General features: G+C 43.6%; 1 protein-coding gene and 1 pseudogene across 4 annotated transcripts in view; both read right to left on the reverse strand.

The window, feature by feature from the left end:
- Positions 1–23109, reverse strand: part of Erc2 (ELKS/RAB6-interacting/CAST family member 2) — an 875988-nt gene that overhangs the window by 784023 nt on the left and 68856 nt on the right. The gene's annotated exons all lie outside the window — the stretch shown is intronic.
- LOC126511179 (aconitate hydratase, mitochondrial-like) lies at positions 4061–6319 on the reverse strand (annotated as a pseudogene).

Below are 23109 nucleotides of genomic sequence, written 5' to 3' on the forward strand. Positions count from 1 at the left end.
TCTTTGCTAAAAACTCCACCATAGCATCGCCATGGCTAGAGCACAGAGCCAGACTGGGAAGTCTACCACAGAACAACTGCTGAGTTAAAATTAGAACGCTGCTGCCCAATGAAGGCAATGTCTCAATTTCCTTTCTCCTTTTTTTTCTTGTCACCCTCCTACATCAAACCTTCCTACCCATGCCAAGAATATACAGTTTAGAAAAGAGACCGGGGGGGGGGGCAAAAAGCAAAGAATTTCAGGGGAAATAATCAAATACCAGAACCACCGGATCATAAGCACTGTACAGCACTGCTCTGCATAAGAAACTCTTATTAGGATGCAGTTTAAATATCTATAACTAATAGGCAAGGCATGTATTCTTACTTCCACTTCACAGATCAGGAACCAGAAAAAAAAATTACCTATTCAAACCCTAACAGGAAGTCTGGATTTAAACTCTACCCACGTGGTAACAAGAGTTTTTTTTTTTTTTTAATAATCCTTGCCATCTCGAAGCTCTGTAACAGATGTGGGGTCTTAAAAATACAGAGTAGGGTTGGCTGACTTCTCAAGGAGCACATAGTAATGGGAAAAGAAGAGACAAAGTGGGAAACTGCTCTCCAAAGCTGAAATAAAAATAGTATGGTAGCCAAGTACCATTGAGGAAGGTGAATAAGAAAGCCGGTTGCTGAAGAGGCCGTGTAAGGGCTGAGCGCCAGAGGACAAGAAAGAGGGAAACGGGCAATGGAAGCATGAGGATAGGAAAGATCCTCCTGAGCTGAGGGAGGAAGAGGGCTGTGCATGGCTGAGACACAAGAGAAGTAGAGTAGGACTAGAGAGAACACGGAGCTGATCAGGAATTCTCTTCAACCATGCTGTGAAGCTGCGGGGGAGTTGGAGGCAAACTATGGACTGTGAGAGCCTGTGGAGGCAGCTGCTGCCCCAGGACAGACTAGAAAAGAAAGATAAATGGGGAAGGTCCACTGAATGTCCTGAAGCATGTAGGTTGGTGAGGACGGCCAGGCAGACAAAGATACCAACCCTGCCCTGAAGCATACGAAAGGAAAGATGGCGCCTGAAAGGGCTCCAACAAGACAAAAATCACTCACATGCAAAACAGCAGCTTAGTGTCACCAACATCTAGGACACCACACTGAATACGGGTACGCTGTCTGAACCAGTAAGAAAAATAAAAGAAAGCTTCGAAAGCAAAGGTCACCAACAGAGACCAACTGAATCCAAACGTAGACGGTCAAGACTCAACATTCTGCTTCAAGAACTCAACTAAGAGAGATAAGAAAGGGAAAGTAACCAAAAAATTAAAAACAAAAATAGTAAGTCTGATTGGCAGCTGAGGATATCAGACTGTGGGCTCCAGAGAAGGACCTTAAAAATTCAGAGGTGGGGCTGGCCAGACACCAGGCTGCCAAGAATGACAACCGGGTGGAAGGAGATAGCCCACTCCCACAGCTGTTCTCTAATCTACACTGTGCACGGTGGGACATACACACAACATGTAATGTAAACCAAACGTAAATTGAAGTGATAGTTTGTTAATGTTTTGACCAATAAAACTTGCCTGAAGATCAGAGCGTAAAGCTAAGCCACTTGAGGCCAGGGAGTGGTGGCACACACCTTTAATCCCAGGACGCTGGAGACTGAGGCAGAGAAATCTTTGTGAGTTCAAGGCCATCATGGGCTACACAAGATTCAATCTGTCTAAAAGAGAAACAGCTCACACAGTGGTGATCCCAGCACTTGGGATCCCAGGCCTTTAATCCCAGCACTAGGGAGGAGGAGACAGGCGTGATGTGGCTGTGTGGAGAGAGGACTATAAGGCCGGAGGAGACAGAAGATCATGCAGCCTGAGGTTTGGTGGAGACAGTTGCAGTCTGAGGATCGCCCCTGCAGTCAGAGGACAAAGTCTGAGGAGACAGTCTGAGGACAGAATCGCCCCTTTGGTCTGAGCAGAGGTAAGTAGAGGTAAGAATACTCTAGTGGCTGGCCATACTGTCTCTCTGAACCTTCCGCTTTTACCCCCAATACCTGACTCCAGGTTTTATTTATTAAGACCAATTAGAATCCATGCTATAATAAATACAAATAGAAAGAGCTTTAAAAAAAATTAGGACTTGCAAAATGGTTGATTAGACAAAGGCATTTGCCATCAAGGCTGATGACCTGAGTTTAATTCTGGGACTCCCATGGTAGAAATAACCAACTCCCAATATCTCCCAACATATTCTTTCTCTCTCTCTCTCTCTCTCTCTCTCTCTCTCTCTCTCTCTCTCTCTCTCTCTCCCTCTTTCACACACACACTAATCATACCTTTGAATTTTTTACGCTTAGAACAAAAAGAGAGCCATCACTAATAGTAGACAGTGGCAGCTAAGCTGGGCTATGCAGCAGACAGTGTGCTATATTTATATAAATGGACATCTATAAAAATGGAGGTCATGCTCATGCGATGAATTACAGCATGTGATGTATCGCATCAATGCATCACAAATAACATATGAGGGTCATGGAAGCCAAAGTACAACCCAGGGAACAATCGGGCCTGCAAGAAGAGCACTCTTGTTATCCTAAGAATTACTCCCACGATGGGCTACAAGTCATGGCTCAGCAATCAGAGGTTCTCCCCAAGACTCCATGGAGATCACACATGCCACGGGTACGGAAGAGAAGAAGATGTCGTCTCACTAGCACGAGAAGAGCTTCTATCCGAAGGACGGGGGCAAGTTCCCCATAAGTCAAGGTCCACACTCAACACTACACCTCCCCCTGGAGAGGAAAGGGGAGAGAAGGAAACAGGGAAAAGAAAAGAGAAAGTTGTAAGGAGGGGATAAAGAAAAGGGAGCATGGGTGAGAGAAACGGAAAAGAGGGAGGAGGTAGAGAGAGAGGGAGGGCGAGAGGGAGGGGGAAGGACAGAGAGAGGGAGGGAGGAGAGAAGGAGGGGAGGAGACAGGGATGATAGAGAGAGGGGAAGAGAAGGGGAAGGGAGGGAGAGAGGGGGGGAAGCCAGAGGGAGGGAGGGAGGAGGAAGGGAGGTAGAGGAAGGGAGAAAGGGAAGAAAAGAGGGGAGGAGAGAGGGAGGGAGGGAAAAGAAAGTTTACTACTCTTGCTGCCTACACAACAAAATCTAAATAAGAGTTTAGATTTTGATAAGAGTTGGCCCACCTCCACTTCCTAGCGTCTGCCTACCCAGAAACAGCCTCAGAAGACGCTATTAAAGGAAGACATGGGCCAGAAAACAGAATGTACATCTTAGACTAAGCAAATGGACTGAAGAAAGCAGAACAAGTATCACACGATTCTACTCATATGAAGTACCTGGAATGTTCAAATCCATAGTGTGTGTGCATATATATGTATATAAATATTTGCAGTTACCAGGGGATGAAGGGAAAGAAAAGACTAGGGAGTTAGAGTTATTACTAAAAGGCTATAAATTTTCCATGGAGTGATTAAAACTAGAAAACTGGTGGCAAATTGTGTACAATTATAATTATATCATTATAATTATATGAATAACACTATTAAATAGCACAGTTAACATTTTTAAATAACACATTTATAAAAATGCATAGTTTACACCAAAACCCATTATGATGTACAATTTGAACAGCTGAGTTGTATTACATGTAAATTATAACTCAGCAAAAGTGTTAAAAAATATGGGCAACACGTACATAAAATATTGGTGAGAGAAAGACAGGGAATGCAGGCACCCAACCACCAAGCAGATGAACCGTGGTGGCAAGGCATGCATCCGTTCTCCTTGCTAAGCTTTTCCAGTCTTCCCCAAATTCTTCTAATGAACTTTATGGTGCTGCCTTTGTAGACATAATCGGTACAGGGAGGTGGGCGCTGGCTGTACCTGGGTGAACCTCAGCGGCTGCCGTCTGAGTCCCTATGGGGCTGTGGTTTAAGGACCCAAACGAGACTAATGATGAAGCCAGGGACTCTGGAGGAAGACTGCTGGCATTCCTGCACTCAGAGTGCCTCTCAGGACCAAATTACTCATCCTTATGTCCACGCGCTGCCACTGCTGTCCTTGGGCGGGGGTGGGGGTTGCTAGTAGATGTGCTGCCCTGGGTCAGTCTGATCTTGGAAGCTCATCTGCATCTGGAGCCTCCAGCTTTGACTTCTTGCCAGCCTTGCCCATCAAGAAGTCAGTTTCTGGGTTGAACGTAAGAGTTTCCACAATGGCCAGGACTGTGACAATCTCTGTGACAATGGTATGGGTCTCAGAATTCACATCACTGCAGCCTGTGAAGCTCCTATTTATTGTAGGAGGTAACGATTGTATTCTCTTCCCCCTTATTAATGTCTTGTCTGCACCACTCTTCTGAGCCACAGGCATTGGTCAAGACGATACCACCCACATCCCTCAGAATCTGTGAACAGCCATCCTGCTCAACGGTGGTGTGGATCTGTTCAGAGCCTGGTGTGATGGTGAAGTAGGATTTGTACTTGTGTCCATGGGCCAGTGCTTGCTATCCACAGCTGCTGACCATCCCAAGTTCCCAGAGCCTAGATTGGCACAACTGCCAATCAAACCCACTCTGATGTCACAGACGCCAGCTTCCTTCTCTGCCACAATGCCCACTTCTACCACTGGGTAAGCCAAGTCGGGGGTAAGGGCCCATCGATATGCGGCTTTAGCTTGTTGAGGTTAATTTCAATCACTTGGTCATACTGGCAGTCAGGGTCTGACACTAAGTGATCTTCAAATTGTTCAGCTAGATTGGCATTGTCTGTTTGTTCAGACAGTCCTACTCAGTACTTCTACTTCCTGTGGTTGGATGGGAACACTGATGTAGCCCCAATTTCTGCACCCTTACTGTAGATTGTTGCTATACCAGTACAGGAGGTGAAGCCAACACCAGGCCATCGTAGTCTACAACAGCACCTGGGCCACCTTTCATTATGAGATATCTGCCACTTTCAGGATCACATCCTTGGGTAAGGTCCAACCAGAAAGGGAGCCCATCAGCTTCACACCAATCACCCTGGACACTTCAGCTCCCAGGGGATCCCAGCCATGACATTCACGCCATCAGCACCCCTCCTCCAATGCACCCCCCTCCCCCCGCAGCCACCACCATTAGGGGTGTGGAAGTCAGTGCCAATCAGAAGAACTCCAGGGTGATCTGGTGAATTAGTCTAGATCCATGCCTCCAGAAGCCCATGCCATACTTGGCACCTGCAATTGTCAGGAAACAATACACTTCTTGATTTCTGTCCTTGGCCTGATGCAGGTCTTTCTCACTGACAAGCTGGGCCTCAATCGGATAATCACAGTGGATGTTTGATGGCACGGCCACCTTGGGCAGTCCACTGCTAATGAATTGTAGCATAGCCATCTGGGCTGTTTGATCCTCAGTGGCCACCTGCTCAGGCCAGAGATACAGGACATCTTTCCTTGCTCAATCTCCTGGTTGGCTGGGTCATCCAGGCATCTATACGCGATCTTCTCTGAGAATCGGAGGTTGGTTCAGCCCTTTGTAGACAATGTTAATGTTCTTCTCTATCCGATAACAATGGATGTACTCACTGGGCTCAAAGTGGCTCATAGGCACCTTGGCCAGCTGGCAATGGACAGAGGCCACAGTACTGCCAAACACCCAGGGCCTTCTGTAGCCAGATCCCCAGTAGACTGTAAGGTGCCGTTATGTGCACTGACAAAGATGAAGTTACATCACTTTTAATATTTTTAATGGTTAAAAAAAGAATATTTCATGACACGGAAATTATTTAACTCAAATTCCAAGGTTAATAATAAAGTTTTATTGGAACACAGCTACGCCTATTCACTTGCATGTACCTATGTCTATTTTTATGTAGTCGCTTACAAAAAAAATCATTGCTGATCCTCTGCTAGGGGATAAAATCAAAACACAGTATTTGTTAGCTAGGGTTAATCCATGGTATGTGTACGCCCCCAATTAATTGGGCCTTCACTGATATTTATTGAGGGACTAAAACCAACATTTCTGGCCCCCTCTCCATAGCAACCTGCCGGGAAAGCCAGGCCACAACCTCTATAGTCACTGTTCTGGGAAGTCAGGATTGGGTCAGTGACTGAGCTCTTCCTCATTAGTGCCTCTGCTTCCAAACAAAGATTCTGTTCTCCCCCAGACCCATCATGTAAGACCACTCACTTCTAGCGAGCTCACCTCCTTCTGCATGACAGTGACCACCAATCAGAGCGTGAACCTGACACCTTCTTATGAGTGCAGCTTTCCCTCTGCTCTGCCCGCTGGAGCCTATGCCAAACACCGGAGATGTTGGTGGGAGCTCTTGCTGCACCACATCCTTGATAAACACCATCTGCTCGCTTTCCTTTGGGTAGTCTTTGTTTCCTTTCAGTTGACCTGGAAATGTCTTGGTCCCTAGAGATATGGTCTGCACCGTCTGTTGCTATGGACTCAGCTAGAAACTGCATGTAGTACCCAAAGAGGTCCCTTGTGCTTTGCTGTCACAGAGCGCCAAGTCTGCGTGCAATGCTAAAGAGTGTGTGGGTGACTTCTACTCTTAACTCTTACTGAGTTCCTGGCTGTAGGCTCTTTATTTCCTAGAACTGGGCTTGGTTATCGGTCCCCATCTGTTTGGAGAAATTAGTCCATCCCTTTCCATGCTTCTTTCTGCTTTTGTCCTGTGTTGTGCTATCTCTAAGTACTGTTTCCCATAAAGAGAACCACGAGGTACATTCCCTGTGTTGGTTGAACGTGTTATTTAATCCAGAATCACAGCCTGGGAGTTTTATAGTTCTCACCAAATTCGTGCTCACATGGGGGAACTTTATGTGGGTCATAAAAAAAGAAAAAAGAATGTTCTCTTCCTTCCCTCTTCTACATTTACCCTGAGAACTGGCTCTAGACCAGAGAGGGCAAGTCTTCTGGTTTCCTGTAGGAGGGCCAGAGCCTGTCGGACTGCCCTTTGCAGAGACCAGACAGAGGTTTGGAGGTGTGAGACACAGGACACAGAATACATACATCACTTTCACCAGACCCGGTTATCAGACATGGGTTCCTTAAGTCTGACCCTTCTCTTCCTCTAGAAGAAAGGGAAAAAAAGGAAATACTCCTTCTTTCCCGTCCTTCCATCAGAACCCCACTTCACAGACCTATCCCACATAAGTTTCCCAAAACCATCTTCCGGAGACACTCTAGAAAGTACCTGGTTGTGAGAAAATTGTTTATCTGCACTTTGGTGGGGCCGAGGGGAGAAATACAGTCTCTCAGACCTAATCTTATTCACATGGAGAGGCCTTCAAACAAAATTCTGATCTAAAATTGCTTTCCTAGAAAATAATTTGGCCCAATCTAAAAATCTGAGACTCTTAACATAAGCTGACTTCTCCAGGAAACCCTCCTCTTCCTTTTCCTACTGCTGCTTCCGTGTGTTCTGCTCTCCCCGCCCTCCTTATCCTCTCGTCTCCCTGTGCACTTGCACCCAGTCTATTTCCCTCCGTCTCCCATTAACATTTCCACACCTCAAAAATGCCAGCTGCTATTCAAAGATCCATCCCCTCTGTCTTAGAGTTTCTACCGCTGGGACAAATCACCATGGCCAAAAGCAACCTGGAGGCAAAGTGGTCTCTTTCACTTTACAGCCATTATTAAGTCCATCACTGAGAGGGCAGGAAGTGTGGCAGCAACACAGAGACAGGGGCAGAGGTCACAGAGGTGCTGCTTCCTAGACTGTTCCTTGTGGCTCGCTCGGCCTGCGGTCTAGACCATCCAGGCGCACCTGCACCGGGGTGCCACCACACACCATGGGCTGGGTCCTCCCACATCAATTATTAATCAAGGAAATGCCCTACAGGCTTTCCCACAGGTCAATGGGGGGAGGGGCATTTTCTTGATTGATCTGTACAAATGACCCTAGCTACTGTCCAGTAAACAAACAAAACACAAAACAAAACAAAAACCTAACCAGGACACCAACCATGAGCAAGATATTCAGAAAACTACTGAATTTAAACCTTAGACTTTAGTTGCGTGCAAAGCAATAATTAGGGATTTCCTAAATCCAGACAAGACTTCTATTTCTAGAAGAATTTAAGAGTTATTTTGAGTGCACATGACCTGGGTTACCAAACTTTATCAACTTAAACACATGTTCAAAGGAACGTAAATCTTCAACAGTTCTATTCCTCAAAAGTATCTATAAGATCCGTGTTTCTATAATAAATGAGGGTTAAAAAGAGAAAATCCTAAAAGTAAGATAAAGCATTCTAAAATCCATACCCAAACATCTCTGATAAATGTAGATCAGACCATAAAAATCATATATTTGGTAAAAAGTAAAACTTTAAGATCTTTCTAGTATAGATTAGAAAACAACCTTTTCATGCTTTTTTAAAAAAAAGTTACTACATTGTGTGTGCATGCATGTACATGCGTGTGGCACACACGTGCACCTGCAAGCACGAGTGCACACAGGCACACGGCACGGCAAGGGGATGATGGTCAGAGCACAGCATGCAAGAGTGGATTTTCCCCCTCCCCGTAGATTTCAAGGATTGAATACAGGTCATCCAGCTTGGCAGCAGACACCTTTATCCAATGAGCCATGGAAAACAACTTGTAACATTAAGAAAAAGATACTAAGTTAATAGTGTGCTCTTTCACCTTATCCAAAGATATTCCCACAAGTGCTTACAGGCACACAGTCTACTCTCCCAGGTACATACCAGCCATCCTCCTAAGAATGGCTATTTGGAAGGCCCAGAGATAGGTTCAAGGATTTCATCTCAAACTCTATATTCTACTGCTGCAGACATATATAGTAAACTATGACAAGGGACTCGAATCCATATGCAGCTCTCCTCGCATAACTTAAACAGCTTCTAAACTGGGCGTACCAACACATACCTGCAATCCCAGCACTTGGAAGGCTGAAGGAGGAGAACTGCTATGAGTTCAAGGAAATGGGGCTATGTAGCAAGTATCAGGCCAGCAAGAATACTGCATGAACTTTTACTGGAGCAATGTTGTAAGGGGAGACTGCTCATTTATTTCCCGGTTACCCGGACAGGAATAATCACACAGAAACTATAGTAATTACAACACTGTTTGGCCAATAGCTTAAGCCTATTTCTAGCTAACTCTTATATCTTAAATTAACCCGTTTTATTAACCTGTGTATCTTCATGAGGCTGTGGCCTACTGGTATCTTTCTCCTTCGGCAGCTACATTGTGTCTCTTTGACTCTGCCTACTTTCTATTTCTCTGTTCAGATTTCCTGCCAGACTTTACTAAGTCATTGGCAGAAACAGCTTCTTTCACAACCAATGGTAATAAAACATATTCATACCACACAGAGGGAAATCCCACATCACAATATGAACTATGAAAACCAAAGCAATGATTTCACCCAAGTCTAGCTTGGTAACATAATGAGTTCAATGGGCTTACTTATAGGAGCATAGTAAGGAGCTACTTATGAGTGTGGGTGACATGGCCTTTGTGGCCAAGAGGCTTGATCCTGTTGACCTCAGACTAACATTCCATGAAATTTAGGAATGATATCCCAAGACACATAGAGACTTGTTCTATGAAGTGCTATGGCCGAACGTGAGCTCCAAAATGAGAGCATCCTTGATTAGCTGGGTAATGACGAGGGCAATTCCAGTGATGATTCTCCTGCAAATAGGTCTGTCCTTAGGAAACCTATCGCTGACTCTGGCAGAAGTTACTAATGACTCCCTCCACCCTAGAAGAGCTCCAGGTCCGTCTCAAGCCCCCAGCACAAGTGGACACATGCACTGCTTTCAGCTTCCTCTTGGCTGACCACAGTGGCAGGTCTGTCGTTCCCTGCCTGCAGGAAAGAATAAACACAGTCTTACAGAAACTCTTGGCTTTCTAGTTTATCCTCATGACCTGTGAAATTTGTTCCCTTGGCCTCAGCTAAGCAATTGATGCTTCCAGTTCTGAAGTTACTTACAAGGACTATTAATTATTCCCATTTTTGTCACTAAGGTCATGATTTCAGTCATTATGTTCTACCCAGGGTCTCAAGTGCTTACGCACAGCTACTCCCCATTAACAACTCCGTGGTGACATAATCATCAAAGGTCAAGAAGACCTTACAATACAGTCCAATCTGGAGATGATGGATATAAGGTCTGAGAGGTAAAAGCAAGGATATCTAGTCTGTCCTGGGTGATAGAGAGAGAGGAACACATGCCTGAAGACAAAAAGGAACAACGTCAGACAGAACCCTGGCCTGAGACCCCTGGGCACCCAGCTATGAAAGTCAGGATTTGGTTAGTAACTGACCAAATTTGTCCCTATTTTTTTTTCTGTCTGTACTTCCAACTTCCAATCAGGACCAACCAAAGAAAGCCAAATATTCATCCCAAACTAATTACAAGATAGGTTTCACTTTCAGTTAGCTCTGCAGGCTTCCTCCATGGAGTCAAGGTATAAGCCCCCTTTTGTCACCAAGAGGCTTTCTCACTCCACAACAAACCCTGGGAATCTCTGTCAAACACATTTCAGTGATCACACTCGTATGTACACATAAATAAACACACATATAACTATAGCAGGGTCATGTTCAAAGGTCTAAAAGCTCCGACAGCCAGATGAAAAGGCCTACTCTCGGTAAGACAGCACAGTCTCACCTACCTCCCAAAGGCTCAGGTTCAGCTGCTTACGTTAACGAACACCCTCTTCCCACACAGGCAGATCTGGTGTTCTTAGAACGCTTGTCATTCCACTGCCGCACCACAGCTCTCCTCAAACCAGGAGCTGACCCACCTGATAGGCCACGGTGGAATGACAAATGGGTCACCAGTGTACAAAGACGTCATTAATCCCAGAACCACCGTCCAGCCAGGCATGTCCAGCCAAAGGAAATGTCCATCAGCTCACCCCAGCCTGACATACAAAAGTACACTCTGCGATGCATGACACATCTAGAGAAAGTCGAGGTAGGAAGAAGCTCTCTCTAGGCCCCAGGAATGAGTTCACACCAATTCCCAACACAGCTGTCAGGTCCTTCCCATGGATTATCCAATTAATTCTCACAGCAGCCTGAAGATGCAAGTACTACTAACGAACCCATGGTGTGGATGAGGAAGCCAGAACTAAGAGAATTCAAGTTCTTGGGTTTCTTACACAAGACATGCGCCTCTGCCACGGGAATCTGTATATCCAAAGGGCTTCAACAAGATGCTCCAAATGAGAGGCAAATAAACAAAATCCTTTGAGTGGGGAAGGGAGTGGCCGGCCCTGGGAAACGAGCTGAAGAGTTCTGTGGTAAGATGTGTTCCATGCTGTCAAATTCTAAGAACTGTGTAAGTTACGGGGTACACCATGGCTCCAAAATTATGGGTGAAGGCCATCATATGCTCACACCTCCCACTAGGGGCAGTATGTCTAAATTAAGTTAATTAACATTAGTGACGTGAAAAAGATTGCAAACCCTAACTAATAGCATCGTAACAATGCATCATTGAACACTAACAACCTCACACTAACTCCAGACACAACTACCAAGTTTGCCACATCTTTTCTCAGGTAGTATTCACAACAGACCAGGAAACTAAAGCTAAGAGATCTGAGGAAGGGTGCCTAGAGACCAACATTATTGGTCAGACTTTGTATCTGTGCTATTACTACATCCACATTCTACATACATCCTTATTTGACTAACCACACATGTTAACAGCCCAAGCATGACAGCTTATGATGAAGAATAGCAATTACTCATCATTATTTAGGAACCGAAAATTAAATCTTAATATCTGCTCAGTCCATTATCAATAGGGTCAGTCCCAGTTAGAGTCATGTATTGTGCTTTGATAAATACAGGACATAAATTCTTCTTCATGTCTCAATTAGTTGTAGTTTTTACATTAACCTGGCATGAGCAGTTGTCTCCCAAATTATTCAAAATAATCAGTAATTTCATATAATAGTCTATTTTCATATCAAGCCGGCATTTCAACAGCATTTTACAGCCTAATGGTTATTACATTCTAGTCAATGATCCCATAAAATTACATGAAAGTCAGGCAAAAATTAGTGGAAATATCTAGACATCAAACTAACACTTGTAGGTCTTTTAAGAACTAGGTTCAGTAACTTGCAGTTTGAATATAGTCAACTTCTATCAACTAACAGATAAAAAAAATTTAAATAGCACATGGAAATCCCATGAAATCCAAATGACCATAAGCTTATTTAGTTCCCTCAGGGTTGGGATGCATAATTTCTTAAATCTGAGTATAGGTTCTTATATCAAAGGACCTAAGCAGGGGTTGGGCACTGGAGCAAGTTTAAGAGATCCAGCAGGAGGAAAAGGTTGGCAGTAGTTAGAGGAGAAGGGGAAATTTTTATTCGGTCTATGGCTTTACACACTCCTTCAAAAAAAAACTGTCTTGAATATCACTTTTGAACCATGATATAGGCCTTGCAGACACAGCAGTGAGGAAGACAGACATGGCTCCTGTTGTGGACAGGCTTACAGGTTGGCCAGTGGAAGAAATACAACAAAGAAATGCTAGTCTTACAGGAGTCGCAGTAGGGAGACATCCACTGCAGGTGCTACCTAAGGCAGCTTTTAGAACAGGTTTGCAAAGGCCTCTACCCTGTGTTATGCACACCGTATGGAATCCCCTCCCTTCAGCATGGGCTAAATCTAGTGACTTGCTTCTGTTGAGCAACTGTTAGTGCATTATTAAAAACTCTGGCTTCTATATTGCTTATACTCCCTCTTTCTCACCTGCTCTAAAGGAAGCTAGCCACCATGCTGAAAACTGACCTAAAGAGGCCTAAATACAAGGACTAAAAGAAGTCTCTAGTTGACAGTCTAGGAGTAACTGAAGTTCTCGGTCCAAAAGCCCTCAAGGAACTGAATAACCTCAGGACAAGGTTGGAAGATGTCCCCATTCAAGTCTTCAGAAGACACTAGAGCTTTGGGTGGCATAACCATATGTTAGAGACACTGAGCTACAGGAACCAGACTCCTGACCCACAAAATATGAGACAATAGGTATCATTTTAAAAGCACCTAAGTTCAGGAGAACATTCTTCTACAACATTACAGATAAAAGGAGTTGCTCAGAAAATGACCACTTAATGCTCACAAGCTTCTCTGGCTTCTCACAAGGGAAACAGTTTGTAGAGCATTTACTAATAGACCTAGATGCTCTGATAACAGCAACACCAATGTGAGGTATGGTAATAACCCCTCCTAACAGGCAAAGCTGAACTGGTCCCAATTTTGCAACAGAACACACATCAGTGGGATGAAAGAAAAAGTCCATCTCTTGGCAATGTGTTCAAAATAGGACTGGAGAGCTGGCTCAGTGGTTAAGAGCACATACTGTTCTTCCAGAGGACCCAAGTTTGATTCTCAGTGCCCACATGACAGCTCACAACTATCCCCAACTCCAGCTCCAGGTGATCTGATACCCCTGACCTCCTACACACCACGCACACACACACACACACAAACACACTTTTTTTTTTAAAGAAAGAAAGGATGTGGGACAGAGTAGAGCGATCTAATAGAGACTGGATGGCAAACAGATACAGTGAACACCAAAGTCAAAATGAACAAGAAGCTGTTTCTATAATTCAGCTCAGGAGGATCAGCTGGACTTACTTCTCCAAGGACAAATGCATCAATGGCTACAGTGGCTCTTGCATACTCTCACATCAAATGTCTTAACATCCTGGGCTCTAAGTGAACTTTTCACTGTAAATCTCTCCCATTAGAGTCCTGGGTCAATGTTGACTGCCAATGTCAATCCAGTAACTGACATACTTACTGGATCATTACTAACTAGTATAATGGCTTTGCACAGTATGAACTCAATACATATGACAAGTCATTAATATATCTCAGCTTTTGTGACAGAAATATGCACCAAAAAAATGAAAGAGAAAAGAAAGCCTACAAACAGGGTCAATGAAAATCATCAGGTGGAGTATTCTAAAGCTTTAGGATTCTTTGGCGCATTTGTTAACACTTAGGCATGTGTGCAAAATGTCTACAACGTAAAGCAAGAACTACCAGAGACCGTCCACTCCAAGACAGATCGTGTAGGACATACGCCGTTTACTTTCTAATTATAGAATCTTGAGAAGCCTGTCACAGGCTCCCAAGCTTAGTCTGATTTACAATAGATACCATCTCACTTATCAATCTGTAAGCTTGAGAAATGAATTCTGAAGTGCCTTGTGGAAACTTTGAAGTACAAATTAAGAGATCAACACCTGCAGAGCAACATTATGCAAACAGTCTCAATCGACTTTTCTCTTTAAATAGAATTAATCACCTCACACATGAGAGCTCAAAAAATTTGGAAGAAAATATTGTATTAAAAAGCTTCACATGGGTTCTTTAATTTGTGCGGTAACGTTAGCTCTAAGCAGACTTTAGAATGCACTGGAGCATCCAAACAACAAAACAATACTGCACCCAAGGCAGTCAATCAAATGGAAGGAGATTTTGCAAGGATGTGAGAACTCCACAAATCTATTGGGCTAGATCACAAAAGCAGCAAAGAGTAACCACACCACAAAGCTCAATACTTCCACGGTAGGGACAGCAGCAGCTACCTGATTGAAGGTCTCCAAGGATAACTGCAGTTTCACAGAGAAACCACATTTCTTCCTTAAAAGTCCACGTTCCAAAGAGAGTACAAAGTCATGGGCATGCCATTTTTACCATTGTTTTTACCAACTTAGAATGTCTCTGTAATAGTTATTCCTGACTGTCAACGTGGTGTGATGCGGGGTCGCACAAGACACTCCTGAGCATAACCAGGAGAGCATTTCTGTTTAAGTGGAGGGGGGAGCCCCCTCCGAAGGTGATGAGCATCATTTCATGGACTTTGAGCCTCGGGCTACAGAAAGAAGAGAATGGGAATTCTTCTCCCTCCGCTTCCTCATACTCTTGGCCCCTGCCTTCTCCACCATGATCAGTGCACTCCCACAGCGAGCCAAAAGAAACCCTTCCTCAAATTGCATTGTAGGGAATTTTGTCCCAGCAATGAGCTAAAGTCACTAGCAGAGTCAGCAAGCAAGCCCGACAAATCGGGCTCGGGGGACAGACTCCCGCTCCTGCCTTGTTGAGAGTGAGCCAGGAACCGATCAGGGACAGTGATTAGGAGAGATGTACCTCCATTTGCGGAGCCTTGCTTCTTAGGTTAGGTTATCCTTGAGCAGTACAACAGAGATCTAATGCATGCCAAAGAGGAAACTACATATCCTACCAGCCACATTTAAAGAGCAGGAAAACAGTATGTGTTCAAATTAGTTCCAATAATATGTTTTATTTAACCCACTACATCAAAAATAATTCATGTCAAGACAAGAGCAATATAAAAATTTCCGAGACATTTTATTATTTTTGTTGTAACAAATCTGTTAAATGTGGATGTCCTATTTAACCACATTTCAATTCGGAGAGCCCACATTTCTAAAGCTGAAGAGCTTCACATGGCTGCGGCTACAGAACTGGGCAGAGCAGGGTTAGTGCAGGAAAGAGCTTCTGTGTTCTTGATTACTAACCAAAACAGCTTATCTCTCATGGATTTAAGCCAAAGCCAACTACATAACAATGTTTAAAAAGGAAAACAGCCCACAGCAACTTCTACTTACTTATGAAATAATATGTACTTCTCAGTATTTATTATTGGGATGCATACGCCAACATTTCAGTGTCAACACTAAGCCAAGGGTTTCATGTAGCTCATTTCTTTCCCGCTCACTGTAAGTCTATGAGAAGTTGTATTAGTAATCTCCATGTCATGCCAAAAAAAAAAAAAAAAAAAAGCTTAGAAAATCAATTAAGTTGCTTAAGGTCACACTTCAAGAAAGCAGTGTTGCCTGGGTTTCAAGCCCAGTACTCTGACTCTAGAGTGTACACTGATTTAAGAACAGAAAAAAAAAAAAGTCAAAGTCAAGGAATCTTGCTCAGATATGAGTATACATGAGAAAAGACAGAAAATAGTGGAAAGGCTCAAAGTCTAATTTTGAGGTACAGAGATAAATTCGCCTACAAGTTAAAAAAGAGAAGGGGATGGAAACAAAGGAAAATCCAAAACTGCAATGAACAACAGATTCCTATCAGCAGTTGGTGATGAAGATGATGATGATAAAAAACTATTATTTTCGAATCTTCAATTTGGCCCATCTAATGTGCTAATTGATCCCTCAGATCCAACACAACTGACATCTGTGTCAAAGTAATGTTTGTGGAAGCTGTCCTGTGCACCGCAGGATGCTTGGCGGCTAGCTAGCACCTGTGCGCAAAGCCGCTAACAGCTCTCCATTCACAGAAAGCACAGCAATAAACACCATCTCCATACGGCCATGACTGTGGCCCAGTGATACTTTGCTACCATGCATGAGGCCCTGGGAAGAACCCCTAACATTGAAGGGGGAAAAAGAGAGAACAACAAATGTCGTTGTTTTTCCCAGACCTCTAGCTGAAACCTCATATATGAATATTTCACAACTTTTGTAACAGTCTCAATGAGCAGCATTAAAACTGTCTTTACAGTTGCCATGTGGAGTTAAGAAAACTGAAATGCTAGTGTCTACGGTCCATGCTGCCTCTGCAGGCCATGATAATGCAGGCCTGTGAGCCATGTTGTTGAGGGTCCCATGCTCCTGATAGAGGCCATGTTGATGTCTGTAATCTTTGCTGCCACCTGGGACCATGTTGATGATCATGGTCCATGTTCCCGCCAGAGGAACTGTGGATGTCTGTGGCCTGGGCTCCAGGTAGAGGCCTATAGTCCATGTTGATGTCCACAGTCCATGCTGTTGAGGGCTATGTTGGCGTCTGTAGGTGGTGATGCCACCAAAAGCCATGTTGATGTCTGTGATCTATGCTGCAGTTGAAAGCCTTGTTTACATCCATGGTTTGTGCTGCTGTCATAGGAATGCTTCTTCTGCAGTGGTACCGACTATAGACTCATAATTGAGAATGAAAGACATTGAAGGCTTCTGTGGCCGCCTCTCCCTCCACTGCGCCCCCTCTCCCCCACACCACCACCAAATAGTTCAGACAGGAAGCCATTAAAGAGTTCTTAAAAAAAAAAGAAAACTGAAAGTCTGGTTGGGCAGCAGCAAGCACAGAGATGTGTGTGCTTTCCTGCTCCAGCCGGATGCCCCTAGCTAAGTTCACCTCCTGCCACAGCCATGATTTACTTCCCCTTTCTGCTCACTGTTTTTTAGCTCAAAGCCATGTTTCCGTGGCTAATTGTCTTTTAGGGACATAACGCTCACAGTCTGAGAATGCGCTTGTCAAGAACAAGACCTTGTGCTCTTAACACAAACAGCCACCTGTGTAATTAAAAGCAACACATATGTTTCATAAGGAATGAAGCTATCGATACAACACCTTTTCGATAAAGTGGGAAGTGACTACAAGTGAAACCTCAGATACAGCAAAATGTCCACCTGCTCCAAGTTATAGATTTGATCTTGAAAAATTACACACACGGGAAACAGAAGCTAATTATTATGTCCTATTTTTGTATGTGAAAATTACTTATGATCTGTCTGTTAAACAATTCAAAATTATCTTGAGTGATAATTGACTATGAAACTAGGCCAATTTACACCTACAATCCCTCTGAAACCACCTAAAACTGGAATAGCCACAAAAGAAAAACACTTCTATGAGTATCAGTTTCTTTGTTTGAGCCATCAGCTCCCAAGGTCGAAACCAGGGGAGGTGCATTTAACTAAACACTACTGACGCATATGAAAGAACTTTTCAATTTGACTATGCAACGGAAATCCTAGGACACTCACACTTAAAGCAGCCATTATTATAATAAATACATGCTAAGCATTATTAGATAAAAATGAGGGCTGTCTTCTAGCTAACTCCTTGTCATTATTATCTAAAGTATTATATCATTTGTTTAACGTCCCTGTTCCATCCAATGAGGGAAGACACGCTGGTGCTCAATTTAACTTTTTAAAAAATGAATTGGATGATTGAGGCGAATAGACTCAGAAGCACATCCTCCTTAGTATTTCACTATCTCAAAAAGGGAGGGAGGGAGGGAGGGAGGGAGGGAGGGAGGGAGGGGGAGGGAAGGGGACAGAAGAGAGAACGTCTGTCAGTTACTGTTGTTATTGCTATGTCTGCCAAAAGCAACTTAAAGAAGAAAGGCTTACTAGGGATCCATTTGAGGATACAGTCCACAATGGTGGAGAAAGCATGATTGAAACAGCAGCTCTACAGAGAGGTCAAGGACACCAGGAGAATACAGCTCCTAGAACCAACTAAGCAGGGTCACAGGGGCTTACGGAGACTGCAGCAGCAATCATGGAGCCTGCATGGGTCTGTGCTAGGTCCTCTGCAGATATGTTATGGTTGTGTAGCTTGGTGTTTTTGTGGGACCCCTAACAGTGGGAGTAGGGGAGTCACTGACTCTTTTGCCTGCTCTTGGGACCCTCTCCCTCCTACTGGTTTGCCTCACACAGCCTTGATAAAGGGTTTGTGCCTAGTCTTACTTAATTGTTATGCATGCTGAGTTGATATCCCTATAAGGTCTGTTCCGTGTGGTTGGAGGAGTGCAGAGAGGGGAAATTGCAGTAGGGATGCATTGTATGAGAGAAGAATAAATAAAAAATTAAAAGAGAAAGTGGCTTTGTCTGTGGGGGTCAGGAGCAAGAGGCAACAGAGATAAGTGCACTTGCTGTTCTTGCAGAGGACCTGAGGACCCAGGTTCACTTCCCAGAACTTCACAGAAAAAATAAATAATATATATTAGATATATTAAATATTATAATATATATCTTTTTCTTAAAAAAATAAAAAAGCTTTAATTGTTAAGAATGGTCCATAAATATATACTTCTTAAAAGGTTTACTTTCTTTAGTTATATTTGTTACATTTATCTGAGTTTTCTATACTGTGAAGCCCCAAATCACTGGGTAGAAGAAAGTCAAAAAGACTAAATGTTTGACAACAGCAATAAATCAGATTGTTTAATTCAGAATAACCTATATGAAATTAAATTACAGTAACAATTAAGTCAAGTGAAATACCCAAAGTATCTGAAATTTCTTTGCTCTGATTCTCAATGTGTTGGCAATAAGGAACAACTCTGATTATTCTTTTCTGTCACCAAGACACAAAGAGTGGGATCGTAGGATTATCCCGAGCTCTGTAACCCTGATGACCCTCCAAACCCTCAAGAGAAAATCTGAAACTTTGGGCTTCATCCTAGCAATAGCAAGCCCTGTGGAGCCATAGCTGCAGGATCCCTGTGACTCAGGGCTACAGCAAGCAATCTGAAAGTCTCTATGAGGGTGCAATATTGGTGTTGCAGCTTCAGAAGCCAGAGGCTTTCAACTAGCCTAATGACTCATTGCAACCAACATTCACAAGTAAAGCTATTTGGACTGATTTGGTGTGTGACACACCAAGGCTTCCAATGCCACTACAATGGAAGAGTATGTGATGGAGATACAGGAGAGATGAGGAGTGGAATGGTACGGTCACAGAATGCTGCGGCTGAGACAGGAGCAGGTCACATGGGGCAGGGGAGGGAGGGAGTCAATGAGATGGGTTTTTTTGTTTGTTCAGTTTGTTTTTCTCTTCCTTTTCTGATTTTTAATTTTTTAATTTTGATTTTTTTCATTAACTTTTGAGGGGAAGGCTACAAAAACGGAGGAGAGATATGGAAGGACTAGGAAATGAATAGGATTGGAGAACCAGATGTGGAATACCCAAAGATTCGATTTAAAAAATTATTTTATAAAAAACAAATCCCCTAAGCTGGAGAGAAAGAGCACTTGCTGGTTTTCAGGGGACCCCAGTTCAGTTTCCAACAACCATAGCAGGCAGCTCTCAACCTCCTGTAACACTGGCTCCAGGAGATCCAATGCCCTCTTGTGGCTTCCACAAGCTCCTGGACATACATGGCATACACGCTCACACACACACACACACACACACACACGCCCTCACACACAAGTGAATAGATAATATATAAATCTTCTAAAAGTTGAAGAAAATGCCCAAACACGTGAAAAATGGCTAAAAACCTACTGGCTAAACCACCCCAATATCTTTGGCTTACGGGATCAAAATTCCCACAACAATAGATGTTATTCTTCCAAAACCTTCAGTTTCCTTTAAGAAACAAGCAGAAACCTGTTATTGCACTAGAAAGACAAGGTCCACCCACTTGGAGAACAAAAACAAGAAGTCAACAACAGCAACTAGCAACAACTGTATAGGCTCAATTTCACAAAAGTTGCTTAATTTTGGTTAAATAAACAGCTGGCTGGAAAAAGAGTCAAAAATAAGGTTTTAAATTTCAATTGTAAAAAATTTTCTCAGTTAATAGTAAAAACTATCTCAAGTAAGGTTCTTTTTCTATTGTAACCCAGTGACAGCCAAGAAAAGCACGAGCACATTAAATGCAAATCTGGAGCGCTGTCTTCTCACAAAGAAAATGCAATAATGCTCTCTGCACAACTTCTCTCTGGAGAACAAGACACCCTGATGAATAAGCACGTTTATTTAGCTTTCTCTTCAGCTTTTCTATCAAGTCTATTTTGCCCTGCATAAAAGGCCTACCATTCAATTTCCTGGAAATTCTCCCACTGAATTTTGTGGGTAAAAACTACAATCAACTCAATACCAGGTGTCTAGTAATGTTCTTATTTCTATGCCAAAATAGAATTCCGTGACTTTCTTTCCACAGCTTGCTGTGAAAACTAAACTGGCTGGGTCATTTCTCTACCGCCCACCTAAATGACTGAATGAGGAGAACGTCGCAAGGCTTTCAAGGAGCACAAAGCAACAAAGGATGGCAAACACCAGCAGTGAGCGGCCTGGTACTTGGAGTTGACATGGATTCTACAGACAGAACTGGGTTTCCTAGGAAAGTTACATGACTTCCTAGTGACGCCTGATATCAGAACCCAAAAGGAAGTGACAGCGTGCTTGTTTTCTTGGAAGCAATCCGTCAACATACCAACTGGAAGTAAGAGGAACAAACTGAGCCGCGCATTTACCAACACGATGGTTTGTAAGTTCGTTGGGTTTTACCAAGAGTAAATTAGTTCGTGGGACTGGAGAGAGCTCTAGTACCCACAAGGGGTGCTCACAAGTACGTGTAACTCCAACTCGGACTTTCACAGGCACCTGCATATACATGTACATATCCACACACAGTCATACACACAAAACATAATTAAAAATCAAATATATTTAAGACAATAAGCTAGTTCATAGTCACATAGCCAAGAGTTTACTGACTGGCCTGATGAAGAACCTGGATTATCTGATTATAAGGGACAGAGATATCGTCAAAATCAACTGGAAGCCACAATAATAACCCACTCAAGGTACAGGACACGCACATCTTTAAGGCTGTGTTTCCACAGCTCAGTAGAGATGTTGGCAAGGTGCTGTGGGGGAAGACACTGCACACAGAGCACCTGCTTCTGTTTCCACAAGTGACTCAGACTAACAATGACCCTGAGCTTTCATCCCTTCATCAGGTAGATGAGGATCATGGCTCCTGCACTCATCTCAAAGGAGGTCTGGAGCATTAAAACGAGAACACAGGTGAAGCATTCAGAGTACAGCATAGCTTGGACAAGTTCAGTCTCACACATGGGAGATATTCCAAAACTAAACCCGTAAGAAGTTCACTCTTGCCAATGTTGCAAATTATTCTCCACCGAGAGACTGCCATAAGGATCAGGGGTCAGGGCTTTCTGTTGTGCCCTGGATGGAGGCCAGTGTCGCTCCAAGAAGCCTGGTCACTCCTCGGCGACAAAACACAAGCAAAAGTAATGCGGTCAGGTGGTGGCACTGGTGGTGACTGATGCTCAGCACACCCAGCACACTGACGGCATTGCAGAGACGACCAGGAGGTCAGAGTTCCTGCGCTGGGGCAGCCCCCTCCCCTGTCCGTTTTCCTCAGCCTTGCTCACACCACGGCCAGCAGCTGACTGAAGAACGCACTGCTGAAATCAGGGAAGCTTCTTCTCTCTTTGATAAAGACGGCGATGGCACCATCACACCTAAATAACTCGGAACTGTCAGGAGGTCAGTGGATTAAAGCCCAATGGGATATTCTTAGCCTTTGACAAGGAAAGATATGGTCATCCGGTACAGCAGAACTGCATCTCATCAGGACTAAGAAGAAAAATTAGCAGATGGAGATGTAGGTCGAATGATCAGAGAAGCAGACAGTGATGAAAATGGACACAGAAATTATGAAGGATTAGTGCACGTAATGACTACAAAATGAAGACCTATTGTGGTAGTTTGGATGAGAATGGTCCTCACAGGCTCGTTGTTTGGATGCTTGGTGCCCAGTTAATGGAACCATTTGTAAATGATTAGGAGGTGAGGTCATGTTGGAGGAGATGCATGGCTGGTAGGGAGCTTTGAGGTTTCAATGGCCCAAGCCAGACCCCATCTATTAGTGTTATCTCTCTGTGGACTTTAGAATAACCATCAATACTGCTGACCAAGAATGTGTAATCTATGTCCACTGCAAGTTGTAATGCAAGCCTTTCATTCTTTCCTAATAAAAGGGTCATCGACTTAAAATAAGGTTAGTGATTGACTATCTAGAATTGTATGCTTTATCAATTATTCACTTAGGAAATCCTCTCACATCGACTCTGAGGTATTGCCTCCATTTCCAGTTGGGGAACAAGGAACGTGAGAAGAAAACAGAGAGGGGAGCAGGAACTAGGGAGCAATGAAAGCTCGGCTCCACCCTAAGTCCATGTGTGCTGCACAATCACGACCGCATTACCAACTCAACCAAGCAGACGAACTGAGAAAACTAATGACGACCTGGTGATCTCTACCATCACCTGGGAAGGGGCTCAAAACACGAGTCTTTTCATCCGGGGCTTCTCAGGAAGGAGAATGTGCTGGTAAGGCAACCATGCACAGCCAAAAGATTGTGGACAACATCTCTCCAGGCAGAAACTATGGACCTAAGCTATATAATTTTTATATGTCAAATTAATTCATAATTAAATATAGTAGGTTTTGTGAAAAGTATTGAAAACAATCTTCTGTGTCTCCTGGGCATCATAACGTCCCAAGTCATATCTGGTAAGAGATTAATTTTCCCGTTTATGGAT

The sequence above is a fragment of the Alexandromys fortis genome, unplaced genomic scaffold, assembly GCF_014885135.2.
Source record: "Alexandromys fortis isolate MF-2015 unplaced genomic scaffold, M_Fortis_MF-2015_v1.1 scaffold_106, whole genome shotgun sequence".
In the NCBI taxonomy this organism is placed as follows: Eukaryota; Metazoa; Chordata; class Mammalia; order Rodentia; family Cricetidae; genus Alexandromys; species Alexandromys fortis.